This window comes from Euprymna scolopes, chromosome 21 (genome assembly GCF_053919585.1).
Source record: "Euprymna scolopes isolate OS-2025 chromosome 21, ASM5391958v1, whole genome shotgun sequence".
In the NCBI taxonomy this organism is placed as follows: domain Eukaryota; kingdom Metazoa; phylum Mollusca; class Cephalopoda; order Sepiida; family Sepiolidae; genus Euprymna; species Euprymna scolopes.
This window is the reverse complement of record NC_136502.1, coordinates 75666142-75673798: the sequence shown is the minus strand read 5'-3', so window position 1 is coordinate 75673798 and position 7657 is coordinate 75666142.

Sequence of the window (7657 nt, the reverse complement as noted above, 5' to 3'; positions counted from 1 at the left end):
CGAAAGTATAAATTTATACGTAAACTTTAAGTATTTACTTCAACAGTGCTCAATACGTAGGTAGAGCTAGTTAGTAATTTATAAAATATATATGGCGATTAAGCCTGATGAATCCTAGCGTGGATGAAACGCGGAATATTATGTGTAGCTTAATCACCATATATATTTTAATAACTTATTATATATATATATATATATATATATATATATGTGTGTGTGTGTGTGTGTGTGCGTGTGTGTGTGTATGTGTGTGTGTGATAATTTAGTAATTTACATTTTATGCCGTGAATCCGTTAAGTTTCAAATCTAGAATTCTTATTATATGCAAGGCAAAGAATACATTTCAAAAAGTGTATCTCCTTAATCCATAGGTTTTCGATGTTTATTCATCTCCTCAGGGGAAAATATTAGCAAATGGTTTATACCTAATTTGCTAAATACAATAAACATAGAAAATCATAATTAAAAGTTTTTAAAGTGTTTAAATCATAGAGTAAGAGAAATTATATATTAATTCAAATTGAAAGGATATTGAAGAATATAATATTTTGTAAAACCAATGATCACTGGATTTCCATACCAGTAGATCTAGTACATTACATTATTCTGAATTGTATATATATATATATATATATATATATATATATATATATATATATATATATATATATATATATATATATATAAATCACTTTTTTCTTCACCCTATTCCCTCTGCTTCACTTTTTGTTATCAAGTAAGTTCTTTGACTTGCTTGCAGTTTCATCAAATACTTTTGTATGAAAAAAACGATCCCGCATTTTGCTAATTCCTACCCTCTGATTAGAAGGAAAATATTTCTTCGAAACTCCGCGGATTAAGGACTATCCACTTATTAAATGTTTCCTTTTCAGATTAGATATGTTTTTAACTCTTTTTCAAAGTGTTTTTAACATGTTTTATTAACTACTTGCTCTTATATATATATATATATATATATATATATATATATATATATATATAATGTCGATGCAAGCGCAAAAATACAGAATTACAGTTGGATAGTGTTCAATAGTTCAGTACCTATATATAGGAAAGCAACTGACAGTTTTTTCATAAACAGCTCAGATTCAAGGTTACCATCAATACCAATCACACAAGCATAGACCTATTTGACGCAACCTGGACCATTTTACAACTCCCCTTAACCCTAACCCTAACCCTAACCCTAACCCACTGACTTGCTCAAGTATGTCAATACGTAACATCACATCCTGCCATCCCTAATCTTATAAAACATTACACCCAATACAAACAAGAGAATCTCCCACCGCTGTAAGTTTCCAACAAACAAGAGAATCTCCTACCGCTGTAAGTTTCCAACAAGCCGTTCCATATAACATTAAATTGAAGAAACTTTAGAGATTACATTTTACATTCGCAAGAATAACATCCAAAATTAGAACCATAGTCCGAATGATCGGAAAAAAATGAAATTTATATCTTATAAAATTAAATCGAATTTTTACATTTATTGACTTAATGACAATTTTATTGTACGTTTGTAAATATGTAAAATTATGTCAAACTAGGCGGACCTGTTGACATTCCACAGGGGATTCATTCATATATAATGTATTGATGTTCAGTGCAAATAAAACGCTCTGATATTAATGTAGCTCTTTTTTTTTCAAACTGCAAAAGTATTTATCTAAGCTAGCAGGGACACCCGGCGTAATCCGATCGTAAAGTGTGTTTAAATATATTTTAATTCTTGCAGATTTCGTATATATTATTAAAGAGTTAATGTTCTATCGATTTTTATATATTATGAAGTTGCGATTTCAAAAATACAAAACTATATCCATATACATACAAATATATATGCATATAAATATTTTGTACTGGTATTTTTTGTTTCTTAATGTCATTCATCCAAAGGAAGTCTCGAAATAAAGACGAAACGTTGATGAATACATAATACGGTTAGTTTCTTTTTATTTCTCTCAATATATATATATATATATATATATATATATATATATATATATATATATATATATATACATAGGCTGCTGATAAAAAATTTAAAACCACTTAAAAATCTTTTTTAAAAAATCATATTATTTTAAGGATAGATTTTAAACTCTTCCGACTTAAGGTTACCAATACTACAATCTAAAATGTTATGGAAACCAAAAGCTAGGTTCCAAAGATTTATTTTTAAAAGTTACATTTTCATTAAATTAGGATTTTTACAAATGATCAAAATTATAAGACCAGAGACAAAAATTCTATTAAATTGTACAAAAAGTGTATGAAAAGTGTATGAAAACATTTAACAATCAAACTTAATAATGAGTTCTACCTCCACTGCTTTTGATGACTTCAAAAATTCTTTGGGGCATGCTAGAAACTAGGGTTTCCATTAAGGTGCAGGGGATCCTGCTCCATTTCTGAAGATGGCTTATCGAAGTTCATTTTTTGTTGAATATTGATAAACCTCTCTTGTCATCCATCCCCAAACATTATCAATTGGGTTCAAGTCCGGTGAGCATGCAGGATGTCCAAAGAGATGGACTCCATTTTCTTGTAGAAAGCTCAAGGTCCGTCTTGCAGTGTGGACTGCAGCATTATCCTGTTGGAATAAACATCCATCCCCACACAAACGATGACCCTCCATCATCAAAGATGCTTTCTGTAGCATGCTAACATAACCAGCTGCTGTTTGATGACCTTGCCCCACCTGGAGCTCCATCGTCTCTCTGTAAGAAAAGGCACCCCATACCATTACGGACCCTCCAACACTATGACGTGTGGAAAAAATTTCCAGGGTATGTTTTTGTCATGCCAATATCGCTGGAAGCCATCAGGACCATCTAAATCGAATATTTTCTCACCAAAAAGCAAGACTTTCTTCCACTTCTCAATGTCCCAGGTTTGGTATTCACGACAAAATCTTAACCAATCTACTTTGTGACGTTGAAGCAATCGACGAATTTGTTTATGCTTTTTATTTAACATGCCTTTTTGTTGTAAGTGTCGTCTGATGGTTATTGGACTGCAATCAGCATCTGTAATCGCCTTAATTTGACTAGAAGAAAGTCCTCTGTAATTCAGAACAACCCGTCTGATTCTCCTTCTCAAAGCAGGAGAAATTGGGGGAGGGGGGGGGCTACCAAAGGATTTTGCTTTTCCATAATTCTCAGTGTTCTTTAGAAAGTTGCAAATAACAGTTTTACTGTTATTTACCTTAGCTGCTATCGCTCGCTGTGATAAACCTTGCTTATGGAATCCTAGAATTCGAGAGTGTTCAACTTCGTTTAGTTTTTAAAAAATAAATCTTTGGAATGTAGCTTTTTGTTTCCATAACATTTTAGATTGTAGTATTGGTAACCTTAAGTCGGAAGAGTTTAAAATCTATGCTAAAAAATATGTTTTTTTTTAAATTTTTAAGTGGTCTTAAATTTTTGATGAGCGGTGTACATATATATATATATATATATATATATATATATATATATATACATATATATATATACATTCATAATATATAATACGTATATATACATACATATATATGCATACATATATATATATATATACATACCTATATATACATATATATACATGTATATACATATCTATATATGCATATATATACATATATATGCATATATATACATATATATACATATATATGCATATATATGCGTATATATATACATATACATATATGAAATATATACATATATATGCATATGTATATACAAGAGAAAAGAAATTAAAACTGTAATGTGAAATTTACAATCAAATTTATTGTTCGACTGAATACTCCAAAAAGCAATTTACAAAATCCTTATTCCACGGAGTTTCAAAGAATGCTATTCTTGCTATTCCTCTCATCAGAGGACAGAAAGAAATCAGCAAATTATGTACGTAGCAATGCTACAATTTGCTGGTTACGGCATTAAATGTAACCGCAATTTATCATATAATAAATTGCAAAGATGTATAAGTCCTTTAAAAATAACGAGTTAAAAATGTAGATGTAAACATTAATAAAACAAACTGGGCATAAAGTTGCAGCTGGCATGAAGACTCTTTCAAAGGTAATCCAAAAGGCGATGAAAATAATTCTTTAGAAAGGATCAAATCCAAATTTAAATCCAGATGAATACAATTAGTCTGGTTGGAAATTTTTTAACGCGGCTGAAATTATTGAAATTGTTTGTACTAATAATGCAGTAGTCAAAAGATAGGTTGATCGCCAGTTGAGTGGATGCGAGAAATTAGATGGACAGGAAAACCAACATGTCACCTCCTATCGTTGGCTTAATTAGAAAAGACAATTACGGATTAATTTTAAAAATTAAAGGGTAGCCTAAAAAGATGTCAGCACGTGAATGTTTCTACAACAGGGAATCGTCTAGACAGACCGAAAAAAATATTTCTGCAAAGTGTTATAATCTTAGCTTATTGGTAATTATTAGGCTGTCAAATAGTAATGCTGATGATGGTGTTGATAATAATAATAATAATAATAATAATAATAATAATAATAATAATAATAATAATAACAAAAGAAGCGAGATTGAGACGATATAAATATAAATCTGAACAATGCAAACAAAACAGAACATTTGAAACTAATGAAAGCCAATTCTACCAAAATGTGAACGGAGGAAAAACAAAAACAGAACAACCAAATCCGACGGAAACAAAACTCTACAGGAGTAAAATATGGGAAGAGCGACGAGATCACAATAGAAATTCCGAACGGCTGAAAGACATGAAAGAAGAGTTACAACAAATCGAAGAAGGAACAGTGAATGAAATCAGCAAGGAAACCTTAAAGAAAACCATAGGAAAAATGGCAAACTGGAGAGCCCCGGTGCACGACGGGATGCATGCATACTGGTTCAAAAAATTCACAACCTTACACGTAAGCCCAAAACCTGAGAAGTTGTATACAGGAAGCAAACGTGCCAGACTTGATGACAAAAGGTAGAACCACACTGCTACAGAAGGACATGGAGAAAGGAACCGTCCCCAGCAATTATAGGCCAATCACGACCCTATTCACCATGTGGAAGATACTGACAGCAGAACTGAGGGAACAAATCTACCACTCACTGAATAACTGTGGACTCATCCCCGAGGAATAGAAAGGATGCCAAAAAGGGAAAAGAGGAACACATATGTTGATCAAAAGATCCTAAAGGAGGTATATAGGAGGAGGACAAATTTAGCCATGGTATGGATCGACTACAAAAAGCATACGACGGGATCCCCCAAACATAGATAATAGAATGCCTAAAAATGTATAAAATACCAAACGGTAATGTAAAATGTAATAGAAAATGCAATGAAAACATAACAGAAATTAACATACAAAGAGGCATCTTCCGAAGAGACTCATTACCACCATTACTGTTCATCATAATCATGATGCCCTTGAATAGTATTCTGAGAAAGTGCCAAGCCGGATACAAGTTCCCCAATACAGAGGAAAAAATGAACCACCTGATGTACATGGACGATCTGAAACTTTTTGCCCCGACCGAAAAGGAGCTAGAGACACTAATTAACACTACCAGGATCTTCAACCAAGATATCCAAATGGAATTTGGAATGGAAAAGTGCGCACTACTAGTTATAAAAAAGGGAAAACTGGAAACGACAGAAAGCATGGAACTACCCAACCAAACAGAAATATGGGCATAAGGATAACAAGACGACTATAAGTAGTTGGGAATTCTGGAAGCGGACACCATCAGAGCAACAGAAATGAAAGAGAAAATTGGAAAGGAATATCTCAGGAGAACAAGAAAACTCCTGGAAACGAAATTATATCGTATAAACCTAATAAAAGGTATAAATACATGGGCAGTGTCACTAGTAAGATACTCTGGACCATTTATAAGATGGACAAAAGAACTGAGACAGCTCGACCAAAAAACCAGGAAACTCATGACCATGCATAATGCACTACACCCAAAGGACGATATTGACAGACTCTACGTGAAAAGGAAAGACGGCGGGAGAGAACTGATCGCTATAGAAGACTGTGTGAAGGACACAAAAAAGAACTAGGAAAATACATAATGCAAAACACTGAAAGGATAATTATGGCAGCGAGCGACACAGAGAAAACTAGCAAAACAGAAAACAGAGAGACAAAAGACAAAACAAGAAAAGAGAAATGGGAAGAGAAACAACTCCACGGAAGATTCATAAGAATGACAAAAGATGAGAATGACGAAAACACCTGGACATGGATGCGAAAAGGACATATAAACCGAGAAACTGAATCTCTAATCAGCACAAGATAACTCGATAAGAACCAACCATATCAAATCAAGGATCAATAAAACACAAGAAAACAGCAAATGCAGACTATGTGGACAAGAGAGACGAAACGATAAACCATATAGTAAGTGAATGCAGCAAACTGGCCCAAAAGGAATACAAAAACAGTCATGAGTAAGTGGGGAGGGCGGTGCACTGGGAATTGTGAAAACGGCTGCATTTTGAGCGTACAGATAAATGGTACAAGCATAAACTCCCAACAGCACTCGAAAACGAGAACCACAAAATCCTATGAGACATAGACATACAAACGGATAAACTCATCCAAGTAAGAAGACCAGATGTCGTAATAATTAACAAGAAACAGAAATCCTGTCAAATCGTAGACTTTGCTGTCCCAGCTGACCACAGGGTGAGTATGAAAGAAAAGGAGAAACGAAGCAAATACACAGAACTAGCCAGAGAGTTAACAGGGATTTGGATGACGAAAAAAATCAAAATGGTACCGATAATAGTGGGAGCACTAGGAACAATTCCGAAAAACATGGAAAAAAGAATGGCAGAAATTGGAATCAGAGGAATAGCTGCAAAAGTACAACGCCTAACGATAATGAAAACTGCTGAAATATTAAGGAAAACCCTTGAATGCGGAGAATAACACAAGACAATATAACGAATAAGCGTTACAGGGAATGAAGAACATCGAAGCTGCAGATCTACATGTTCTATAACCCCATCATGCATCCCCTCCATTGTTTCACCACCGTTCCCCCAATAGAAAAGTGATACCAAAGAGCCGAGAAGGGTCAAGGAGGATGGAAAGACCGAGGAGGGAGCACTGGCCAGACCTCTGCTGGACAAGTTCAAAGAGAACTGGGATCTTGGGGAGGCTTAGTGCCACTCAAATTCCAGTATAAACCAATGGCCACTTCCAACGAGAAATCAATGGTAAGAAGCTGTTGCGATTATGCAAATTTATTTGCAAATGCTATCGAAGGAGGTGGAGAGAGCTGAACGTCTGGGGAGACTTGTTGTCACTCAGCTTCCAGAGAACACCACAGGTCTCCAATCAGATCGTTTGTTGACTTGTGTGAAAGCTCTATGTTTGCTAATAATAATAATAATAATAATAATAATAATAATAATAATAATAATAATGACTAGCAGGACCCGTTAACCGGCGTTGCCCTCTGGTAGTGCATCCCACCCGCATAAAAATTTTAAATACAGCTCTTGTTGTTTTTTGTCGTTTACAACTCCCAACCTCCTTATGTTATAAATGGCTTTCAGAATAGAGGCCCAATTTTATGCCTGGTGATGGGGTTGTCACAAAAGTTGCTAGAAGGTTCAGGGTATATTTTAGGTT